At 41.9% G+C, this 23163-nt stretch overlaps 1 protein-coding gene across 10 annotated transcripts in view; it reads left to right on the forward strand.

Annotated features, from left to right (window-relative positions):
* The window catches only part of DAB1 (DAB adaptor protein 1), a 483333-nt gene that overhangs the window by 301790 nt on the left and 158380 nt on the right, over nucleotides 1-23163 (forward strand). For 5 of the 10 annotated variants that reach the window (XM_075097518.1, XM_075097517.1, XM_075097516.1 and 2 more), the window contains exon 1: nucleotides 13058-13531. The exons of 2 other annotated variants lie outside the window; for them this stretch is intronic. The gene's annotated coding sequence lies outside the window, so the exon portion shown is untranslated. Of the gene's footprint in view, nucleotides 1-13057; nucleotides 13532-14066; nucleotides 14899-23163 lie in introns of those variants that run through there. 3 more of the 10 variants (XM_075097521.1, XM_075097524.1, XM_075097528.1) reach the window with 2 other exon arrangements.

The following is a 23163-nucleotide window of genomic DNA, read 5'->3' on the forward strand; positions in this document are numbered from 1 at the left end:
ATCTTTTTTTTTTTATAAAAGCAGTTTTGTCTATCCTTCAATTTCATGTTGCTGAAGAGGATTTCATAGTATGGGTGCACGTGTTTGTTGATATTTGATATCCCACAAGCAGCATGACAATTACCAATTTTTGCTAAATCAGTTCTAGCAAAGAGATAATAGTAGAGTTTGGTTACTTTAAAATAAATCATCAAAAGTAAAAAATATAAATTGGATATCTTTATGGCTTTTCTGTATATGTTTAATTGGATGATGAGAAACCAACAAATGTATTTACAGAAAAAAAAGGTTGTCTTATAAAGAGAAAACTGGCTGAAAGAAATAATCTTTAATCCATGTCTACGGTGATGTAGCAAATGTGAGGTTGTGATGTTATGAGAGTTGTTTTTTCTGTTATACTGATATAAAATTATATTGATCATATTAATGTCTGTGTTTAAAATGTTATCAGTCCTGGCTGTTGATATATGTAATATGCCTCCTTTTCTAATTTTCTATTCATTATATAAAGGGATGAAAATGGGCCAATGCCTATTCCGGTTCAACTGTCTTGAGACACTTCTCTATGGATTTTGTGTGCCTTCCAGAATAGTAGTAGCAACAAACTTTCAACCAAATCTGTAAGAGCAAGATAATTTATAATTATTAACTGCACATTCCTTTCAAGTTTCTCAGTGTGTTTTACCAACACTAACTCATCAAAGCTTATAGTATGTCTTGGAGTGGCTGGAAATGCTCCCATACCCAGCAGAATAACAGACGCAGAAGACAACATGGGAGACAGCTATAATGGTTTTTAGGTACTTAATACATACTGATTTAGATAACGTTAAACACTTTTAAAAGTTAGGCCTTACTGTATTTTCCCAGGGTCCTTTGTAGAGCAAGGAATACAGCCTACATCTTCTATGGGGACTTTGTTTATAATTTCCTATGGTCCCTTTGTGCAATGGAAGAAAAATTCAGTGCAGCAGGAGCGCAACTAGGATGCTCTGGCCTGTAAACTGTTGTCAAAAACAAGGCTGTTTCAAAGCTGCCCAAACACAAAAAAAAGAGGCAATGAATTGAAAATGTGACATTCTCTTCTGTTTCTTTGGAAAAAGATCTTAAATTATAGTAACATAAACAATATCTTTTCTCCTACTCTTTTAAGGTGCTAGATATGCTGGTCCATGAGCAGTATTTTACCACACGTATATTGAGTACTGCAGCTATGTTTTCCTCCTAAGCTTATTCTATAACCCTGTGCTACTCTGCATTCTGTAATTGTACTGATCCATACCATACTGGTTTTTTTGCAGTTGACCTTTGCTTTTCACTGACATTTGCAAAATGTGACTAAATTAAACCAGACTAAATAGATGTTAACAGCAAAATCTTTTTGCTGCTCTTCTTTCTATTAAAAAAAAATCTATTTTCTGAAACTGCAGAATGTGAGGAAAAAAGCAAAAGTTCAGTTATTTGCTATTACTACACTACATCCAAATGCAATTAAAGGCATTGACCACTTGCTTATTTTTATGTGCTGATTTACACAAATCTATTCAAAGTAATGAGAAGCCCAGCTGGTACAAATCGTTACCAAATGCCTTTCATAGCCACCTTTAGCTGGAGATCATTTGTTCTATGTTAACTGAGAACAAACTGTTTCAAATCATGCTGGAGTCTCTCAGAAGTATAAGACACAAGTTTATCAACTGTTTTGGAAGGAAGAATTAATTTACATCTTCTCTACCACCGGATGTGTGTTCTGACAGGTTGTGTGGTACAACAGATCCCAGTGTCTCAGTGGAGTGCCCCAGCTTTTGGGTGGAGGGGACATTTCTTTGCTCAGTAAAGCAACCTTGGCAGCAGAAGCTGCTCAGCATCCTATTTATTAGTATCTGTACTCCTCCCCTGCTGTTATATTAATATAATGAATTGTTCACAGGTGCTTCAAATGAGGTTTAGATGATCACTGGGAGCTTCGTTACTCAAACAAGCCAAACTGAAAAGAACAGATGCAACAGTCCCCTAGCAAAAGTATAAAGTATGACTTCATGAAGGTCATTTTGCAAATTTTGGCCTTGGTGACCCTAAGAACAATCAGACTGTCATTATTTTACTATTTCTAGACAGAAAGGTGATTGCTTCTTGCCCACTTGCCTTGATTTTTTTAGTTGTCTTTATTACATCATTTGGAGCTTTTAACTGCATTTAATCCTACTCCCTTTTAACTAAAATGAGATAGTTCCCATATGATTGTTGTTAAACCATGCTCTAAGTCATGTTAATGCTCTGTGTAGCGACGTTTAAATCAAAATGAGTACTCAAACACTAGGCTAGGTGAATAGATAGTAAAGTGGATATTCTCAGCTGGATATGCTGACCAGGTAAAAGAGAGGACTTAGAGATTGTGCCAGACACGTGGCTGGAATGCTTCCTACAGCTAATATTTGTACTGTCCAAAGCTTGTGGTTTTCTTCTCTTTCCTTGTTTTGTGGCAAATACAGAAAAACTAACAAACTGCCACTATCCCAGAAAGGTCTGTGTTTGGAATTAGCTTCGTCAATGTTGATTTACTGGCTTACAAGGTCTCTTCAAAGGCTATGCACAATGTGAAAGAGCTGTGGTCCCTGGAAGATGAGGTCTGCGTCACAGATGTGTGGTTCTGATGTGAAAGTGTCAGCCTAGCAGTTGGCAGAGACCTGGGTCTTTCCCCTTGGCTTTGCCACAGCTTTCACTAGGGTCTGGGGGAAAAGCTCACTTATTCCCTATGCCTCCTTTCCTTATTATGGAAATAGGGATGAGGATGTTTTCTTACCAGCCTTTTTAGCTGTGTTTACTTTATGCATTTTTGAGATAAGGCTTTTCTCTTGCTTAATGTCTTACACTGCTCATCATAAGTGGATTCAGGTCTCAGCTGAAGCTTCTAGGCGCTATAATAATTGCAATAAATGTGATGGTTCCTGTACCCAAAGAGCCACGTAATTTCCCCCTCCCCTCAAATGGAAAAAGAGAAGAGGCTCTTTTCCTTCCCTTTTTTTAGATGTTTAAAGGGCATGCACTAAGGTCACAATGTGCATCAAAGGCCTATCTTTGCACTGCTTGACTATCGACTTGGCAAGCTCCCTAATGTGTATACTTTTGAGAGTTCAGTGACAGAGATCACCAAGGAAAAATGACGGCATTTTAACTTTGAGTACACATTGCAGGAGAAAATCACACAGGTACAGAAAATCCATGTACAACTCCCATGCAGTGAGCCAAAGAAAAGGTTCTTCGTTGGGCTTTTCATCCAGAGAGGGTTTTGGAAGGATCTGGCAAATGCTGCTGTTTTGTAAGAGGTGGTTTACAGAGTGTTCATACTGGCTGCAAGTGGTCAGTGATGGAATTACCAACAGGATACCATTCCTGCCGGCAAATGATGATGAGAATAAAATTATATGTAAATATGGGCACAATATTATTTGCTCTTCCCCAAGAGACATCAGCTTTGTTCTTTCTCCAACAGTGTACATCCTTCTTTGCTCCAACAGGACATAGTGTATTCAAGATTAGATATAAACTAACTCTTGCGTGGGTTTTAGTGTGAAAGATGTGTATTTGGATGGTTTTCTGGCTTATGCCTTGCTAGACTTTGTTTATAAAAGTTTACACTGGACTCCTGGGGAAGGTGTCTCTCATGCTTATTGGGCTTTATGGCAGAGTCCTCAGAGTGGAGCACAGCAGTAATTGTTGAATTCAACCATGAAAACTGCTATTACGTGGTTTCTCTGTGACATCTGTTATATCCTGTTGTGCATGTGATGAGAGGTAGATTTTGTTTCATTTTGAAATCTGTTGGTGAGCTTGAATAGTATCTAAAATAGTTGATGGCTCATCAAAACACACACAAAATCCATGCTTCCTGTGTTCAATGCAAAATCATCTTCTGAAGGTGTAGCAAATTAGTGTATTATAGAGAGAGGTATTCAGTTTACAGACTATGATAGAGGCAAAGCAGTGAGTGGGTGTGTCAGAGAGACAGCAAAACCCCCCATGGATTAGAAGAGGGAGATGTTAATAGAACAGGAAAAGTGGGAAGGTGGATTTATGGCTACCTGGATACAAATGTTAGCAACTTCTAGTTTCATTTACTGGTACTGATTAATTTCAGCAGATTTTCCGATGAACTCTGCTTTCTCCAATCCAAGTCATGCTCATGTCTTCATGGGAAATGACGTACCAAGCAGAGATACGGACAGTGATATGCAGGACTGCATACATTACCACAGATCTGAAGTTAACATGCAGCTGAGGAAGCTGCATGCTCCCGTTGTCTCATCCAGTATGCACCCTTGCATACATGTTCCTTGTCACACTCTGAGGCTGTGAGTTTTACAGTGCTCTTTCTTCCTCATCAACAGGCCAGATGGATCTCCTCTTACCACCTACTCCTGGGCTGTATTATTTATTGACATTTGTCAGTCCCAACCACTTGTATTTCAACAAAAGGTAACTGGTCATTTGAATGCTATAGATATTTTGTAATCCAATATCTATTTAATCAAATTTGGATTTTGTTCCTTGCTAAAGATGATGTCTATGATGTATCTGAAATACAGAGTGAACATGCTTGCATGCTCAAAAGCCTTGGTTTTTAAACAAAAACTCTTCGAAAGCTGACAAACATGTTGGTGTTCTTGTTTAAATTTATTTTTATGTTGAGGAAATAAGTTTCATTGTAAAGGGAGATATACTTAGGCAGATGTTAACGAGAAATGAAGGAATCAGAAAGGAATGGGTTATTCAGCATAAAAATAACTTCTTCTTTTTATTCTGTTTGTAACCTTGACTCCATGTAACTTCTCTGGATACTGATGCTGCTGGTTTTGTCAGTTTTGCTAGAGGTTGACATACAGATTCAGTCTCTGATGCACAATATATATGAAAGTAAGCCTTCCAAAAGTTGCAGTAGTGCGTGCCTAGCATCTAAAACTGGAACTTGGCCTTCATATTGGATTGAAGGGGTGCCACTGTATTCTCTGATTTGTTGAGTGTTTTCCTGATTTGGAGATATACCACCTTAGCCAGAGGAACCACATCTCTGAAAAACTGTCATATCTTCTATGTCTATGGTGCATAGCCCCAAAACAAGCCTTAAGCATATGACAGCCATCAGTCTTAAAAAAATTCTGTTTGTTAACAATCTTTGAAATTATCCTGGTTTTGTGGCAGTGGATGAGGACTTCTAAATTGGGTTGTATAGATTCTGTCTTGGCTCTGTCATAATTTCCTATTGAATGTGAATAAGAAAGCCAGGAATAAAAAGTGACATAGACATTTAGGAACCTAAACTGTACCATTGAGCAGATTTCTAATATAAATAAATAGTAGGCATTTGAGATGTTTTGTTAAACCTCTGTGTTCTGTCTCAGGCTAATGTTATAATCTCTTTCAAGTGAAGGATTGTCTTTTTAGATAAACAGCAAAACCCTTTTATAAATGAAGCCCTGATCTAGTTGACACCTATAAATTTATTACAAAATAAAAATACTTCAAACATCCTTCATTTAAATTGTTATTTGAAGATTGATATTATTGCATTGAGTTGCTATGGTGGCACTTACAATTTACATTTCTGTCTGGAAAGCCTAAAGAGAAAAAAATATGAATACCAAACGTCAGAAAGTAATGAATTGTAAAGTTTTGAAATGCACTACAGAAATATCAACTTAGGCAAATATGTTTGGACAAACTCTGGCATGCTGCCTAGAGCTGAGGTTTCCAGACTTGTGCAAACCTTCACTGTGCAGAGTGCGTGGGGATTGGGAGTGCCAGGGTCCAGCCTCCTCAGTGGACGAAGAGAAAATTGACATCCCAGGAGCTGGTTTTACCTGCACATTAACTTCATGGTGAGTTGTAGGGGTCCCAGAAGTGCAGAGATCTTGTACTTGAACTTGAACTTGAACTTGAACTGCAGGTGTGAGCCCTGGCAATTGTTTACTGTTGAGACACGTATGTGGAAGTCTGAGTTCATAAGCAGTGAAGCAGCCTCACATAATTCCTCAGTCCTTGGCCTCAATGTACTCCACAGCCCAAAGGGCGGATGAGCTTTGGGGATGGTCCCATCAGCGTCAGTTCCACTTCCATCACGAAGGAGCAGTAGCAAAACAGTCAATAACCAGCCGCTGTTGAAGAGGCATTGTATCTGGGTTTTGAAATGCTGGTGTTGGTTTTGAAAGAGCAAAAGGAAAGGTCTATGCTTTGGTTCCCATGAGCTGGACTGAGAGGCTGACCACTCAGCACCAAAATGAGAGGGTAAAAGGAAGGGTCAGAAATGTAGACAGTAAAGGCAAAGAAATGTACAGGTTGCCACTTAGACACTAGATTTTAAAGGTGTATTATTATGAAAAGGAAAATTATTAAGAATTGATCTCATAGTTTCAAAGATGGTTTTTCATAACAGTGGGCTCTTGAAAGTGGGCTAAGCAAGTTTCAAAGGAAAGTGTTAGGAATCTTTTCTAATCTGTAACAGAAATAACACATGAAATCTTACTTGAAAATGCCTTGTTCATAATACCATGCTGAGGGCATATTTCAGGATGAGTCTGAGGTTAAGAAAAACACCTACTGAATAACTAGTGCCACTTACTTCAGCACTTGAGTTTTCCTCAGAGGTCTTCCATCCAATTACTGACCAGATCCAGTGATATTTAACTTATCAGATCTGACAAGAGCTGGACCCAAGGTAGAATGGCTGCTTAAACATTTATTTGTGTCAATGACACGTTTAAAACTCTCTGCTCTGTCTAAATATTTAAAGGAAAATATAAAGAGGAAAATGTAATGTGACATAAGAGGAAATGAAAAACAACCTCACTTGTTGAGGACATTCACTACACACAATTGCTGTCTTCTGAATAGCTGTTATTTTGGCATAAATTGAGGGGAATGCAGTCTTAAATATCATGTTTGTCTGTCTCTTTTTAACAAAAATTATATTTACAATGGCAAGCGGATCTTTTGCTGTCAAAATCACAGAATATGGCAACAGCCAAGATCTTCAGGAACGTCTGAGTCTGAAGTTTTTGGCTGTAAAGCTAACATCTGAAAATGAAGAAATAATAAAGATAAATATATACTTAGTAAAAAGAAGTTGCAGCATTATCCAAATCAGAAGGCTCAAATGTGTTGACTGCTTGTTAAAGTAGACTACATCTTAAGAACAAGCTGCAATAACCTTTCTTCCTGGAGAAGTGGAGAAGTGGAGAGTTTAAAATTTTCAAACCCCCTTCTACTCTCTAATTCAGAATAAAGGCAAATTTCAGAATTATCTGTAAAGCAGGTCTTCTGTATTTTCCATAGCAGGTATACATTTTCCATAGTACATACCTTTTGCTGTCAGTTTACCTGTGTTTAAATAAGTGTGAGTACTTCCCAAAGTAATACAGAACATGAGGGCCTTCAGCATATAAGGGATGCTGAAAATTTTCTTCATCTGTCAACTTTTCCTAGAAAGGAGCTTATTAAATTCAGAAATTTCTCTATGTGGATCATCAGTGATGTCTGGGGGGGGAATGAGAGAACAGTGGAACTCAGAACGTGTGCATATATCATGCTCTTAGCTACATGTTCTCTGCTGGAACCTGACACTTATGTTTGCAAAAGCAAACCCACTCCAAATTAGTTTGCAGTTAATTGGCTGTGAAGGAAAATGCACCTTGGCAAAAAGGATTTGAAATACGAAGCAGTTTGGATTTGTGAAGAAGTTAATTGCTGTACTTGAAGAATCACAGACTCTTTCATGGGCATCTGGGAAACAATGTGGTTCACAATCTCCAGTGCTTTTGGAAATGCCATTATTTGGCAAGATGGGCATCTGCTTGCTGCCATCTACTTGAAGATTGATTTTAGAGGGGCAGTCTTAGAATGTATGTTGGAGCTGTTCATTTGCAGTTGAGAAAGAGATTTCATTAGGGTTAGTTCAGTAATGTTTTGAATATGTGATGGAAAATAGTAGAAGCTAGCAGACACAATAATAAGATCTTTTTTCTATTTTTCCTCCTGGGACTGAAAATGGAATGGTCACATGTACAACAATGGTTAGTGTCTACGTAGTCTTACACATCCTTGCATGTCTCTCTGGTCTTTTCAAATATTAGTGGAGAAAGTCTCATAGTACGCCTGTGAAATAGGCGTGGTAGAGATGAACATAAAAAAAATATAGGTTGACTTATCGAAGGTCACACAACCAGTCGGCGACAGAGCTGGGGTCTGAACCAAGCTCCTGAATCCTTTTTACATGTCTAACTACAAGACTGTGCCATCTTTGTCAAGATGCAAGAAAGGAAGAGTTCCTTCTGTGACTAAGCTGTAATACAGTAGGAGCATAGACAGGTACATCTTCAGAAACCGGTGATGAGTCTCTGGAACTTTCAAGACTTAATTTCATTTTCAGTATTTTTCATGTGCTAGTTTTTAATTGATACCTGGGACTTTTCAGGGTAATACATGTTTCACCAGACTGCACTGTGTGGGCAAGAATTAGCATAACCTCTTCCTGATGTGCCACTGCCAGAAGATAAAGGGGCTTCTCATTTTCCATGAAGGATCACCGGATTTTTTTCTACACAGAGCTTTTTGACAGGCAAGAGTAGTGTTCAGCAACATATTCTGTTCAGTCATCTATCAGGTGAGTAAGTATAAATAGGTAAGAAGATCCATAACAGATTTTAGTGACATGAGAGCACTGAGTTTCTTCCCATTTGAGAAAATAGAGGATGAATACCAAATCATGATTAATTCTGCTGAACGGCTAAGGAGCTAACTGTGTGGCTACAATGGCAAGAGATGGGCTACCATAGCTACTGATAATGCAGCAGGTATTATTTTCAGTCAGTGCCTAATTGCCTTAGAGGAACTTATTAAACCAAAACCACTGTTGTGCGAGGAACTATTCACGTAGAGGATCTGCACAGTGATCAAGATGATCCTGCTGTGGGCTGCAATCTAGATCAGTAAATGTGAAGAGTGGTTTTGTGAGGAAGCTGACATTTTGAGAGCTCAATTGGCAAGGGATGGTCTGCACATTGTTCTGTATTTTAGTAAGATGTTAATAGCAGAAATAATGGCTGATTCTCTTTTCAAATATTTGAATACTATTGTGGTTTAACTCAGCAGGCAGCTAAACACCACACAGCCATTAGCTCACTCCCCTCGCCGTGGGATGGGGGAGAGAAATGAGGAGGGGGAAAAAAAAGGTAAAAGTCATGGGTTGAGGTAAATACAATTTAATGGAACAGAAAAGAAAGGGAAAATAATAATAATGATAAAAGAATATACAAAACAAGTGATGCACAATGCATTTGCTCCCCACCTGCTGACCGATGCCCAGCCAGTTCCTGAACAACAGACCCCTGGCCGGCTTTTCCCCTGGTTTATATACTGAGCGTGACATCATACAGGATGGAATATCCCTTTGGTCAGCTGGGGTCAGCTGTCCCAGCTGTGGCCGCTCCTTGTGCACCCCCAGCCTGCTCGCTGGTGGGGTTGGGTGAGAAGCAGGAAGACGCCTTGACTCTGTGTAAGCCCTGCTCAGCAGTAACGAAAACATCAGTGTGTTATCAACGTTATTCTCATCCTAAATCCAGAACACAGCTACTTCACCTGCTACTAGGAAGAAAATTAACTCCCTGCTAGCAGAAACAATGACAAATACCCACTCCAAATATCACACTTGAATCAGCTAAGGTGTAACAAATATCTTTCACTTCTAGATTCTTTGAAAGCACCGCCTAAAGCTCCTTCTCAAACACCTCTCAAAATTTCTCTGTAACACTGTTTGGTAGCCCTTTATAATCATCACAGCTTGAGATACATGAATTAGTTTAATGAAAATGAGACCTATATTCCATCTCAGAGAATGTCCAGTTCTCATTAATATTAATGGCTGTTACATATGTGCACTGACAATAACCTTACAGGTTTTATGGCCTTGTGATTTACCATTTATGCAAGATGATTCCAGTTCTACAGCGTGGACACTATCTAGCTTTTCACATGAGAAACACATAGGCTTGTAGCTGGACAAAACCCAGTGGATTAAATAAAACTTTCTTCTCAGCCAATAGAATGCTAAAAATTTGCATCACCAGAGCAGATTTTAGGAAGGGAAACTCTAGAGGTCCATCCTTCAGCAAGGGGTACTCATTTGGGTCTGCTCTGAAAGGAAACCAGCTCCCTTCTTAGCTTGTCTGCCTGATCAGGGTTAGCTGATGCTGATTAACTTGCCTTTGAGGTGAAAGCAGGAAGTTTTCTGAGTACACTTTTCCTGGGTAGTTGGAAGACTTGACTGTGAATTATCAGTGAATTCACTTTCTATAATTATCCTGTGAATTATCTCTTATTTCCAGGCAAACTTTTTTTGCTCTGTGGGGTACTTCTTACAGTGGTTTACTAGCAGCTGCAGTTCTTATTGTAAATTGGGTAGTATAACAAATTACTTAAAAACCAGCTGTGCAGGTATCAGTAGTGGATATTTTAATGTTATTTTGAAGCAATTCTTTAAAAAATTTATGCAGTGCTCTTGGTTGTAATGTTGAATTCATCCCTATCTCAACTAATGTGTACCAGAACCCTTAAATAGCTTATGATTGTTGTCCTGTTAGCTCAAACGTAATCAAGAACTAAGAAGATGATACTAATTCCCCTTCAGCTATTTTAGCAAGTACTGAGGGACTGGGTGCTGCAGAGATAACTATTCAACACATGGGAAAAATAGTTTAGAGAACTACTTTTTTAGTTTCCTATCTTCAGCTCCTCCAGCTGGTCAGTGATTAGTAGAAATAACATCTTTGGCTTACAGTTCTTGATATGTAACTTTTAATGGTTTATCACTTAATCTGTGATGGTATAGTACATCATCAGAAAGCAGAACATAGGGATGTTGAGTTTAAATAAGCTTACAAAGGAAGGCTACGCTAATCATCACACCAAATTTCTTGCTCCTTTGCATCTTGGTCATGTTTTTCACTAGAGAGGAGGAACTGTGACTTTATAAATGTTCTCGTGTGAGAATTTGAGTTGCAAAGGTATGGCCTAAAAAATATTTTACATTAAAACAAAGCAGATTGCTTATGGCAACTCCTGCGTAATGAAGGAACACAATGAAGAACAGCAATTCGTGTTGCTCTTCAGGTCTGTTCTGGTTTCATAGATTTTTTTTTTTAAAGTAGAAAATTGCACAGTATAATTACAAGTTCATTTGCATTCATATTAGAAGCTGTGAGCTAGTACAGTATTTTATATTTAAAAAATATTGTTAGCAAGTGTGACTTGCATCCATAAATTTCAGAAATCAGAATGAAGTTTACACTTATTGAGAGTTCCTTCTTTTCTTAGCCAACTGCTAGCATCTTCCTGTAAACTGCAGGACCTCAGGGAGGCCAGCAACATGGTAAATGCAACTTAATTTTACAGTGTAATGGAAAAGGCTGTAGAGCAGTTCATTTACTGTTTCCCCAACAGTGCCTTTTGGGAACTGAGGATCACCAGCATTTCATTGGACTTAATACTTAGAGACAAGCATAGCCACCTGTCATCTAGAGGATGCTGTCTGTCATTTTCTAGGTGACTTGTTACTTATTTTTTCTTAACTCCTTTGTCTTCCTGAGATGGCAAAATTCTCACCAAGAGGAAATACTGCTGCAGTTAAGTTTATTACTAGGACTTAATTTTTTCAATCCATACTAGAATAAGAGGGTTCAATTGACAACCACACCTTCCATTTCTGTAATAAATGGAATTGAAGAAAACAGGTCTATAGTAAAAGTCTCCATTCCATCAACTACTTCTATAAACATGGTAGGACTTTTGAAGCGCATTTTTGTTACGTCATAAAGGTCATTAGATTACCTTATCTTTTATCCTTAATACCTAATGTGCTATTGAAAGAATAATTGAGGAAGATGAAACTGAAAATACTTGAGAATGTTCTCAGATCGCTGCACGTGCTTTCAAGCAATCTGTTTGCTCGGCCTTCCTCTCTGCTCTTGGATGGGCACTCCCTGCCCTGTTAAGCATGTTGCCACATTGGTTCAGGTCTCCTGCCTGTCATTGTAGGTAAAATAACCTGCAGACACCTTTCTACCTTGTGAGCATCTGGCGATCACTCTTTGACTGTCATCTCGAAGAGTGCACATCAGCAGTTAGATATTGGCATGCCCAGCATAACACCTTGCTCGTAATTTCTGATCAGATCGGATACTCTGTAATGGTTTGAGCTCTCTTCCCTGTCAGCCAAAGGAGACGCTGCCACTCAGACCCGGGAGGCGAATCAGATCTGGAGGCTGAAAAAAGCTTTTCTTTAGTCATTTACCTCGGTTAGCTAGAGAAGAGCTGCTTTTATGCCTTGATTGGAGATAATACTAGTGAAATAGCAATAACCTCACGAATGTACTTCTCTTCTGTATGTAAATCCTTTCAGGAAGTGCATGACAGCCTCTGTTTTCCACGGGTCTCCGTTTGCAGAGAAGCTGTTATCACAGAATAAGTTTAATGGGTCGTGAATTTTGTGTTGAAAGGCGAGTCTCTCCATGACTCCTGATCTGCCTGCAATAGACCTATTGGCTCGGCAGCAAGTGCATTAGGCTAAATATGCTTCCTCCATTGACTCTGAAGGTAACAGCCCTAAATGCCTCATTAAATTTTCATGGGTGACTGAGAGAAGCCATGAGAAAAACACCACGCTAGCAGCGGTGTGACGGCGGGGCCCCCGAACACCCCGTCCCCCGGCGGGCGCCACACGGGCCGTGAGCCACCAGCTGCCGAGGGGGGCCGGGGGCGCAGCTCGGCCACTGCTGCTCTCGTCCGGGCACGGAGCCCCGCGGCTGTGAGGGAGGGCCGGGCCGGGGCGGGGAGGGGGGAGACCGCGTTCGCGGCCCCACGGCAGGGTTTCACCCGCGGGCAGGGGCCGGCGGGCCGCCCTCCCGCCCTGGCTGACTGACCGACCGACCGACCGCCCTCCCTGCGCTCCTCCACCCCCGCGCCACGGGGAAGCCCCTTTCAGCGGCACCGCTAGATTAGCCCTGCCCTGAGCACGGCGATGCGGGAGCCGGGCGCCGCGGGGGGCAGGGCGGCGCTGAAGGGAGTTGGGCGGCGGGGCCGCCAGCCGCTCCCTCACACGGGGGCTGCCCCGGAGGCGAGTGGGCGCGTCGTGTCCCCGTTCCCCCACCCGCCCCGAGCGGGAACAGCCCCGCCAGCCCCCTCCCCTCCCGCTCCGGGCGTCCCTCTTCTCCCTGCCCAGCCGCACCAACGGCGCCGAGACCCCCAGCCCTGGGAGAGGAGGAGACCGACCCCTCAGCAGCAGCTTTCCTCCGCCACACACCTCCCCTTTTCCCCCTCCCTCTGGCCTCAGCGCCGCACTGGCGGAGGCCGGAGAGGGCAGGCAACGCGGGAAGGCGGCTCTCCCAGCATGGACAAACCATGTGTATCCTAAGGAATAACAGCAGCTCCTGCGCCCACGATGGGGAGCAGAGGAATGCGAGGAGGAGAGGGCTCACTGGGGCAGGTGAGGGCGCCGGCTCCCTTCCCTCTTCGGCGGCCGGGGGGTGCCCGTCCTCGGGGCGGGCGCGGCGGGGGGCGGCGAGCGGGGCGGACGGCTGCGCCCCGGGGTGCCGCGGTGGCCGCGTGCGTGCCTCCCCGTGTGAGGGGGAGCCCCTCTCCCCGCAGCAGGCGCGGGGGACAGCTGCTCTCCGGAGGAAGTTTATTTTGCCCGTCCTCCCCCGCGGCACTCTCCCGTCACTCGCAGTGGGGAAGGGGTGAAACCTCCCGCGACTCACAGGAACTTGCTGCTTCGGAGGGGAGCGGGGTGCGCGGCTTCCCGTCGCGGGGCAGGGGCGGCTTCTCTCACCCCCTCCCCCAGGGCGGACGCACGGTCCCTCGCGGGGGGGGGGGGGCGGGTGGCAAGAAAAAAAAAGAATTGGAGGGATCCACAGACGCGACGTGGCTGCGGGATTTCCACCGCCGCGACCCCCGGCCATGAGAGCCGCGCCGCCCCCGCCGCGCTGGGGGTTTTTGGGGCTGCTTCCCGGGCTGGGCGTGCGGCCGCTTCAGCCGGTGCCGCCCGCCAGCTGGAAGCGCCGGTTACACCTTGGGTCGCGGCCGTGCCTCGCTTCCCGCGGCGCGGCGGGGAGGCGCCCCCCGCTGCCTGTCAGGGCCGCGGCGCCGCCGGGCAGCGGGCCCGGGCCCCGGGCAGGGATGCCGGCGGCGGCTCGTCTGCGCCGTCGCTGCCTTCCCCGGAAGGTTCAGCCTGGGCGGGAGACGCCGCGCTGAGGAGCGGCGGGGAAATGGCGCCTGGAGCTGAGGGGCCGGCGGCCGGGCTGGGGGCCGAGCCCGCCCTCCCGAGCCGGGGAGCTCCTCGGCGGCGCGGGGCCGGGGCTAGAGACCCTCCTCGGGAGCCGCCGTCTGCCCCTCGGCGAGGAGCCCCAGGCCCTCGCCCTCCCGCAGTGTGCGGTCAGGGAAGTGGGTGTAACGCGGACAGTCGATTTACCGGGTGCCGTGGGTTCACGTGCTCACCGCTGCAGCCCTTACTTTGGAGAAAACGACAAACAAACAAAAAAACCCCTGTTCTGAACGTTTTGGCTACTTTTTCGTGTTTGTGTACGGCCACCGAGTCGCCAGGAACGTCTTCGCAGACACCCTCGGACTAGGTGAAGTTGCAAACGCGTCGCTGCTCGCTGCCGCCCGGGAAGGGGCGCGCGGGCTTGCTTCCGGCCTGGAGCGGGACAGGGGTGAGAGTCCCGCAGGGACTGGCGGGGCGGGCACGGGGCTGCCAACAGCCCGGGGGCCGGAGCCACCCCTCTGGTGTTTGCAGGGTGCTTCACACCGTGGGAGCTCACGTTCGTGACTGGCACATTTGAAATGCCTCTGTGAATGGTACGGTAGCGAGAGGAACTGGGACCAGTGTTCATCTGAACAGTAAATACCAAAGCTTGTTTCTGGTTTGGATGGTCGTGGAGCTTGCAGATGAATGTGACGTTTTTAATTTCCCTGTGAACTTCGTTTTATTGTACATTTCAAACCAGTTAAGTTCATTTTTAGGTCCTTCCCCAAAGTAGTTTTAAAAGCGAAGTCCTTGGAACTCTTTGCCATTTGTCTAAATTCTGAATGCATGTCTGAAGCATTTAATCATGTTTATTGTTTTCAACCACTCAAACGGAATAAAAATTACTTATCGTTGATGAAGCTTATCTTGCAAGCTGTTTCACAGTATGTTTCCGTTGCAAGACACAGGGCTGTGTTAAACTAGTGATGATTGTATTGTTTATTGTTCTTTCATTCTCTACTGTCACCCCCCCATAACACCCGTATCAATCTGTTCCTTACTACTATACTCAAAAATAATGGAAGGGCAAGTTTCATCAGTTAGTTTGATATTTCTGCTCATATTTGAGAGTTATCTCTTTCATAGTTGCTCTTAAGCTATTTTTCATTGAGTGTGCTAAAGGCAGCTGATATATTAAAAAAGGAGTTAAGGTACAAAGCTAAAAGGCCCTTTCAAACTGTCAGTGAAACTGTAGGTGGAATTAGTGGTGGATTCAGTGTCTTTGTTTATTTCTTTAACCACATTCATAACACTGTCCTGAAACATAAGATTCCTTGCCCCTTTGTCATTACCACTTTGTTTCATTACACGTTTAAAATGCACTATTGACATTGGTCTAGAAGTTCACATTTATTGTTTGGAGTGTTTTGATGCAGATACTGATCTTGGACTATATCTCATAGGTGGTTTTGCTGCACTTTAACAGTATCTCAACACAGTGATGAAGGACACCATCTTGTTTTCCGTAGGATTACCTTTGGGACTTTAGTGACTGCACACATCAGTGGTTTCAGCTTAGGAGGATTGAAATTGATTTTCTTCTTTTTCTTTTTTTTTTTTAGCTCAGCTAGTGAAAGACCCTGTGTATGTCCTTTGACCCGTGGCATCCCATGATGAAGTGATGCCAATAGTGGAGGATGTAGAGTTGAAGTAGCTGCTACTAGGGCTTCAAAAGTAGAGGTACCAGAATGAGCACATTGTCCTGGCGGTCAGCCTGTTTCGTTCTTTAGGCAAGGCACAGTTTTTTAAATATAGGTTGGGAGACCCCCACATACCCCTGCGTATATGTATCAAAGTAATTTTAAACCATGAACCTTGTGATTCTTTTTTGAGATGTCCTTGCTCAAGCAAAACACAGGAAGATTGGCCTTTCCCTCTCATCCGTAACAGGCCTGTTTTCTTTTAAGTATTTTAGATCTCAGATTTTGCAAGGTGGTTGTGTTGAATTCAGCAACAGCCAAGCTACCCAGCTAAACATTGATTAGGTGAGATAACCTCTATTTTTACAATTGTGTTTACATTTTAAAGTGATAGCAAATACTAGTAAAGAGGACCAAGACTTTATATTTCAAATTAACTTTCCCAGTCAATATTTAGTCAAGGTCTTGATGGTTAAAGTTAACTGTCCGAGTCAATGTTTAGTCAAGGTAATGACTTGGTTTTTACAAATACTACCCAAGCATTCTTGCAAAATTAATCAGTTGCTGAATCACAATACGTTTGCTCAGCCAATTACTTAGGAACAGAAGTGCGTTACTTGGCCTTCTGTTATCTGTCCTATACTATTTGGTATTATTTCAGTGTGCTTGCCTTCAGCCCTTCTGTGGCTTTGTTCTTACAGTACTAGTTCCATCTTTAAAGCATTTATCTGCCCAGTGGATTTGTGAGATAAAGTCATGTACTGTCCTGTTTTTATGGGTAGGAAGATGAGGTACAGAGATGCCAGGTGCTGGCTCCCAAAAGGAAGTGTAAAGCCTTGCAATGCGTAGTGAAGCAGCAGCAGCGTACATACGAAGTTCCAAGAAAGCCTTCCAGGGAGCCTGTTCTGGGCACTTAGCCCCTCGTACAGTGTGCAGGAAGGGGTGGGCAATCCTGATAGAGCAATCGTTGGATAAAATATGAAAACAGTTTCAGTGTCTGGGATGAAAAATGATGAAATTGAGTATGTTGACGTTGGTACTTACAGTGCAAGATTGAAGCATATTGTGACCTGATTGAAGCATATATTGTGATCTGGAAAAGGGTTGGAAATCATTATTGAAATTTTTCCTTTCTTGGGGTTGAACCATGATCTTAATTTTTCCAGGTTGTCACTTAAGTCGCTTAAACTGACACTGAAATCACAGTCTGGACTTCAGTTGTGCCAGTGGGTTTTTTCTTTCTTTTTTTTTTTTTTTATTGTACCACTTGCAAATGCATTCCATGCAATTACATGGGTATTAGAGTAGATATTCATTAGGATTTCACTAATCTGAACCTCAAGTGCTGTTCTGCAAATTTGCCAGCCTTTGTAAGGGAGTGCTTGACTTCATCAGCTGCACTGTTTTATTACGAATATTTTGAAACAGTAGAATGAAAAGCATAGATTCTAAACCAAGTAATTAATCAGATTTAAACATTTTCATTTTCACAGTTTGACTTGTCACATAGAGAAGCTGCAACTCTGTATTTTGCCCTTAACACTAGTTTTTGCCCAGTCTGGCTACAGCAAGATTACATTTCATGGTGGTGGTTTAAGAATTTCATCCATGAATCAACCTGCCATTTCTGTTAAAGGCAGCAGAATTGTCACAACTTAGAAAAAGTGAGTAAACCCAGTACTGTGAGGTTACAGGAAAGCCACCACATTACTGTGTGCAACCTCATCTGTGTATCTAATCTTACACAGCTGTCAAACACATTTTAAAGTGTTACAGGTATAAACAGTGTTCATTGGTTTTAACTGTGCAATATGAAACTTCCCATTCTTCTCTTTGGAAAGAGCTTTCAATTGTTTAAGCAGCAGACATTGTAAGAACTTGTGTAAGAATGGCTGTAGTGAAAAGTCCTCAACTGTCTCTATTTTCAGTGGTTCAGTCACACAAGTCCTCTGTCAGAGTCTGCTAGCGTGAGCGTTGCTGGTTACAGTGGGGTCTGCACAACCTACTTTCAGTGGTGGATCTGTTTCAAGATGTGTGCCATTTTGAAGAACCAGATCAGAGAAACACCTGTCAGCTTTTGTCTCTTAATCAGTGTATTGCTTTTTGAGGAGTTAGAGCAAAGCTCGTACCCGGGGATGACCGGTTGTGTGACTGTGCAGGTGCAGAGGCTGGAAGCTGTCGTGTCCCCAGCTGTGGGACATGCAGCTGCCCAAGACCTAGCTCTTTAGACTCAGCTGCATGTCCTAACCAATCCATCCACAGTGGAGCGACAGGACTGCTGAAGAACTACTTACCACATCTTGCTCTGACTCAGTCTTCTTAGATATGTGAAATAGTTACGGCCCTTGGAGGGGGGAAGATTTACTTTACTTGCGTATAGAATCAGAAGGGACGATAACTGTGGCTAAGCTTTTAAAAATGCAGTATTCCTGAGTAGGAGAAGCCTGCCAAGGAGTAGGCTCAGGGCAGAGTTTCTAGCCTGTAATCCTTTGCACTTTCTACTGATAGTGCTTCTCCTGCCATTCCGTTACTGTTGGTAATGCAATTTATGTGAGGATGCATAAATTGTTACTTTTCCTAATGCTATGTGCAGCATAAAAAAGGGGCAGTGTAATACTTAAGTACAGAAAAGCATTTGCTGGTTTTTTTTCTGTATTGAATTTTGTGTGTCTCTATGTATGGATACATGTGTGTATGTGTATTATAAATATATATATAAGCAAAGATTTATTAGCTGCTCTTTTTATATGAAGATTTCCTAGGTCTCCAGATACTGTCAAGTGGTTACACTGAGCGATCTCTCCCCCCACCCCCAACAGTGATTACTCTTGTGGGTAGAACATCATCAGTTTCTTGAGAGTCTTTGCAATTCCCCAAGCCTGAAGGCAAATGAATAGAAATTTAGTGGACCACCTAGTTCTTGACACAGAATTCTCCAAAGAGGAGTCTGACCTAATTTATGTTGTATTGAATAAAATAATCCTATCATGCATGTGTGCTTGCCGTTTTGTTTTCTTTTAGCAGGCATATTGCTGTCTTGGAAAAACTTCAGATTTAGATGTTAGGCAATGTCCCTGTGGTTTTAGGAGGTGCGTTTCCTCAGTGAGTAGTTACCGGAAAATGACATTTAGAGGACATTTGTGAAAAGGCAGACAATCAAGATGTAATACTAAGGCTGCTAGAATTATTCATAACTGAATGTGAGTGTATCATTATTTAGTACTGAGGTTAATCAAGAGTCCTCAAATACAAAGTCCTCCTGTTATTACTAAAGATGGAGCTGGAATCTCCCCAAAATGCTTTCTGTAGCAAAAAGCAGTATAAATACCTTTGTCATCAGTGTGATACTGGTAGGTATGCTTTGCTGTCGGTGATTGCTACGTTTTGTCTTTACTTTCAGGATAAGTGTTACTGAATGTATTTGTTGGGGCCAGCATGATTTGAAGCTAACTGGGAGCTGATTAGCATCCAGGCACTGCAGTTGTGACCTCTTAAAGCAGTTCCTGGTGTGCAAACCCCTTTTCTGGTGTTATTCTCTAGGTAGTAGGACCCATCGGTCTGTGTTAGGTCCCAAGATGCACTCTGAAGCTTATCAATTGGTCTGTGTATGTTCATGTTTTGGAAAAGAACTTTTTAAACCTGCAGAGTTTTATTCTTGGAAAGCTTAGGAAAGTTGTGGGTCTGCAGAAATTCAAGATCATAGCAACAGATACTGGAAAACAGTTCTTTGCTTTCAGAGTGAGTAGGTATCCCAGCTGCAGGACTCTTGTTCATTGTCATTTGGGGAGGTTTTGCTTCATTTCTCTGACAAGAGTTGCTTTTTTGCTTAAAAGTGTATTTTTTCTCTTTTAACATGTAGTGTTTAAAACCTTTTGGCTTTCCAGTTAGAGGCTGTTTTCGCCTCTACTTTCATTTTAGGACAGCTGAGCATAAACACCCCTTTAGCATGGGTGAGTGATTAGTGAGTTAATAGGTTTTTACAGTCACTGAGTGACTCTTCTTGTTTTAGGTCTCTGCAAAATAAGAAAGGTCTTACTACTTTTCCAGCTGTGGAACAAATTGTATGTGGTCACACTTTTCTTGGACTATGTGTGGCCAACACGAGAGAGAACAGAGTAATGCACTGTATAGTGTTCTTAGCCCGTGCAAATGATACTTGAAACCAAAACATGTTCTTTGATGGATACTGTCCAAATTCCCACAGTGTTGCATTGCCGCAGTTTTTCTGGCTATCTTTAAGATTCATAGCATACTTGACTAGGAAGAAAATCCACAGTATGAAGATGATCAATTACGATTTACATTTACAGTTTACAATTACAATTTAAAATATTTTTTTTAAATGGAAAAATATGCATACTGAACAATAATGGGTATTAAGAAGATCAGTTGATATAGCTTTTAAATAGTATTAAATGATTTTAAATGGATGCTTTCCAGTAGTTGCAGGAAGTTTCAAAGTTGCAGTGGATTCTGCAGTGTTACTATATTCAAGTCATGGGAAGATTTCTTTTTTGTGTCTGGTCATCCCGTTTCGTACCTGCACTCATACCAAGTGCTGGTGGCTAAAAGGTGACTCACAAAGGCACAGCATAAAGTAGCATCTTAAACACATGGCTGTCTTAGTTGTGCCTATGAAAATAATTTTATCAATTGAAATGTTGAAATGAGATTATTGACGTTTGTAGCTTCACATTTGGAATTTGGAAGTGCAAAGGCTTTAGCTATGCCCATTTGAAAATCAAGAACTTTAATTAGTGGGAATCCAATTAACGCAATACATGTTTTGTATTTTTCTTTTATATACCTGTCTTCTAGCCTACTGACAGATTGGTTACTTCAAGAATAGCAGGCATCACATTGGTCATTTCTCAGCCTAAAGGATTATAAATCTTTTTTCTTTATGTTAAGTAATTGATGGAAAATATGTGAGTGATCTCTGTACACCATACCAAAAAAAAGTTTCATTTGTGTTCCTAGTTACTTGAGATGTAGCTCTTAATAAACTATGCTGAAATGACAAAGAAAAAGGGCACTTCACCTTGCTTAACCTTCATTGGATTTATTTAGGTGCCTCAAGTAGTTCTTGAGATCAAGTCAGAATGGAGAGATCCAGGCTGGCAAGATTCAGTGCTCAGGCAGAAGCAGATAGTGTATTTGTAATTTGACAGCATTTCCAGGTCCTGTCAGTCTCTGCCTGCTTTTTGCCAGATTGATGTGTAGTAGGTCACTTGAATTCTCCCCTTATTGAGTTCATACCTTTCCGTAAATTCTCTCTCACAATAATCTGTCAGTATTGACGGGAGGAAAGAAAAACTTTCTCTGTATTTAGGATGGTGGGTATTTTTAACAAGTAGCTAGTGTGAAGAATTTGTCTTATCCTTTTTGATTTCCTTGTATAGCCTTTACCAATCAAATAATTTTTAACATATCGTATTTTGCACGTGGCTATGGTGGTATAGGAGACTGCTTCTTTGATCTTTGATATCTCTTGAAGCTAACGGTGATGGGCTGCTACCTTGGACTTAAGTGCATTGCTGAAATAGAGGACTCAGGGCTGGAATTTCCAACTAGCTACATGATTAAGCCAATCATAAAGGTAATTAGGAAAAGAAACCAAATACTTTTAAACTTTAAAGCAGTCCAGCTGATATTCATGAAATCGTACTGCTATTTAGTTCATCAACAGTAAATGCATTGAATATTTTATTACTCTTTCAATTTTCCCTTTCATTCCTTTCTGTAACAACATACACAGTTAGGTTAGTTTTATTGTTACTGCCTTTTATGTCAATTTTCTTCAAGCTCTGAGGCATATTAGCAAAATCAAACCTTTTAATGGAAAGATGAGATGACCTGTTAGGTGTTCATGTCTTAACTGTAGCAGCTGTAACACTAATATCAAGGGTCTTCCCAGTAGGTGGGGTTTTCCCCCCCTTTTTTTAACACACTGAAGGCTTTCCCGTGCTAGGATTTTCATCCCTAAATGTGCATACATTTTAAAGTTTGGTCAGTGTGCCTCGGTAACGCTGGCAGTACCATTTGAAAATGTTAAAGCCCCTGTTTGTTGTTTTAAAACACCTGCTAGTTGATTGCAATAAAGACTCCCCTTTTTAATTACACTATAATTAATACAAACCAAATCAACAGGAAGTGCTACTTCACACAGTGTGTTGGCAGTTTGCTCAAGTTTAAAACCAGTAAAAAATGTCAGTGAGTTTAATAAAGATTATTTTATGGTTTTGGGGTTTTTTTTTTGGTGGCTGCTGAAGGAATCAAATTTCAGATTATGGCTTCAGGACAGTGTTCCACCCACCATCCCTGTATGACATACTTCATATATTCAGCCCCATTTTTCTTCCTTCTGAAAACAAGAGAAATAAAATGTTTGAGAAGTCCTAAAGAGGATAACAAATTGAATTGACCACTTACTATTCCTGGCACTCAAATTTTATGATCCTTACCTCCCTAGAGATAGAGCAAGCTATTCAAAAGCACTGTGTGAGAGTTACAGCTGATGAAATTTGCTAAAGTTCTTTCAAATCAGAACTACTACACTGATTTACATCAAATGAGGGCCTGCCTGCTGTTGCTATGTTACATTTGTAGCAAATGCTAATTGATTTTGTTGCATACAGATCCTCAGAGAAAAGTGAGAATTGTTATTGAGTGAATCCCACTGTGCCAAGCTTCAGTTTCTGGATTTCAGTGCAGAATGATACTGGAGAGCACATGAAATCCTCTTTATGCTGTGAAAAAACACTAGAAAAATAACTTTGCCACAGCCACAAAACTGGTCTGAGACTTCAGCACGCCCAATTTTGGGCTTGACAAAGAAGAGCAAGTGATTTTCATAAAGGAGCGCTCTGTTTGCAACTCCAGTTTTTTGTGGCAGGACTGTTGATCCAATATGCTACGTACATGTGGCTGTCCCTTTTGAATGTAGCATTTCGCATGTTTCACTCTTGTGTAATTTGTTCTGTTGGGCTCTTGGTTTAAGGTTAAGAGATGGCAGAGAGAGGACTGTCCATGGGATGGCTCTGTCACTTACTGTTCTTTGTAGAAGCCGCCTAGTTCATTAGTTTACACAAGATACCCAGTCCTGACAGCAAAAATTTAGGTGAGAAGAATCCTATTCTCAGACACTGAACTCTAGTGGTCTTGTTTTTTCCAGAC

Source organism: Phalacrocorax aristotelis, chromosome 6 (genome assembly GCF_949628215.1).
Source record: "Phalacrocorax aristotelis chromosome 6, bGulAri2.1, whole genome shotgun sequence".
Classification (NCBI taxonomy): domain Eukaryota; kingdom Metazoa; phylum Chordata; class Aves; order Suliformes; family Phalacrocoracidae; genus Phalacrocorax; species Phalacrocorax aristotelis.